Here is a 1,441-nt window from a genome sequence, read left to right as displayed (position 1 = left end):
GGCGGCTATCTAGTGGACCACAAGGGGCGCCCCCCTTTTCCACTGAGAGTCGGTAGTGCCGTTCAGACAGGTGACAGTGCCCAGCCCTATTAAATGGAGCCAAAAGGGGCCATGGCTGCAAGCAGCGATGAGGGCGATGAGGGCGAGGATAGGCAAACCCGCTCGCACCCGTGCATTCGGTACAGTGTATAACAACAATTACGGAAGTGCGTGGCGCGAGTCAGCCAGCTGGTGCCTATGCTTCGGTCGTTGCTATACGACCTGTAAAACATAGAAGTCCACCGCGGGATACGTACTTAGCCGTTGTTTAACATTTTGTTTATCATCATTATTATCATTGCTTTTTTGTTGCTTTTTTTTTCATTGGCGGCGGAGGGGGGGGGGGGTGCAGGCTGAGACGGAGAGCACCAATGAACTTGCCACACGTGTTTTTTTGTGTTCGCGCTCGCAAGTACTTGGATGCGCATTACAGCAGCCTCATCCGGCCCCGATTACCCGATTGCAGACGTAGCGTTGGAGTGGACGGGCCGGGCAGGCGGCAGTCCACAGAAGTGGCGGGCGAGTGTTGTCGGTGTCACATCACATTCTACTGGCGAGTCCTGTCGGTGTCCTGTCAGCACCTACTACACCCGCAGAGGCGGTATCAGCAGTGTGCATCGGTACCTCTGCCACCCCGCTGGGCTGGGCCCAGCTGGGCCTGGTGCCTGGTGCCTGGTGGCGGTTGCCCCGCGGCTGAGCGATGTGTCCGTGACGGAGAAGCAGTGCTTCTCAGTGCTCTTTTTAAGTGCCAAATAAAACTGTGGCTTGATACAGAGGCAAATCGAAATGCATGCGCCATGTCCCGCTCATTTGCAATACAGTAACCACCCCATAGCGGAGGGGCGTAAGCCATACCACTCTAGTTCTAGCGCTGCGCGCTGCGGCTCGAGCTGCTATAGGGGCAGCGCCGTCTCGGGCATACACCACCTTGGGTATACTTGCTGCCGTCACGGGCTGACAAGTGAGACCAGATGATGATGATTGTGCACTACCTCGAAAAAAAATGAAGAGCGCGGTTCTGTCGAGTTCTGATCTTCGCTTTTGGGGTGGGGTAGTGCGCTGCACGAAGGCCCTGCTTCTATAGAAGTCAGATAGAAGTCCCCACTGCTCGGATGGCCACTGCTTTTCCCCGTACTCGTCGCCTGACCTCTTGGAGGCTTGTGATACCCAGGCGGACGAGGCACCCTTCCCCACACCCCTGCCCCTGCCCTGCCCGGAGAGAGGCCAGAGAAGAGTCACACCGCACCGCTCCGCGAAACCCCTCCTCCAATCCCTCGCCCCGAAGAGGGATCTCCGATTCTATGGACCAACCGGTTCCCAGTACACGCCCGCCGCACCCTTGTCTTTCAATTAGGCTGAAGCACAGAGACTCTGGCCGAAGGACTCGGCGGCCATACTGGCC

The 1,441-nt window shown here is 57.5% G+C and overlaps 1 protein-coding gene across 7 annotated transcripts in view; it reads left to right on the top strand.

The window, feature by feature from the left end:
* The window catches only part of LOC113207075 (microtubule-associated protein RP/EB family member 1), a 389,806-nt gene that overhangs the window by 361,994 nt on the left and 26,371 nt on the right, over window positions 1-1,441 (top strand). The window contains exon 1 of one of the 7 annotated variants that reach the window (XM_052264467.1): window positions 58-63. The exons of the other annotated variants lie outside the window; for them this stretch is intronic. The gene's annotated coding sequence lies outside the window, so the exon portion shown is untranslated. Of the gene's footprint in view, window positions 1-57; window positions 64-1,441 lie in introns of those variants that run through there. 7 annotated transcript variants of the gene reach the window in all.

This window comes from Frankliniella occidentalis, unplaced genomic scaffold (genome assembly GCF_000697945.3).
Source record: "Frankliniella occidentalis isolate FOCC.00 unplaced genomic scaffold, Focc_3.1 Scaffold19, whole genome shotgun sequence".
NCBI lineage: Eukaryota > Metazoa > Arthropoda > Insecta > Thysanoptera > Thripidae > Frankliniella > Frankliniella occidentalis.
This window is presented reverse-complemented; position numbering and strand designations above follow the sequence as displayed.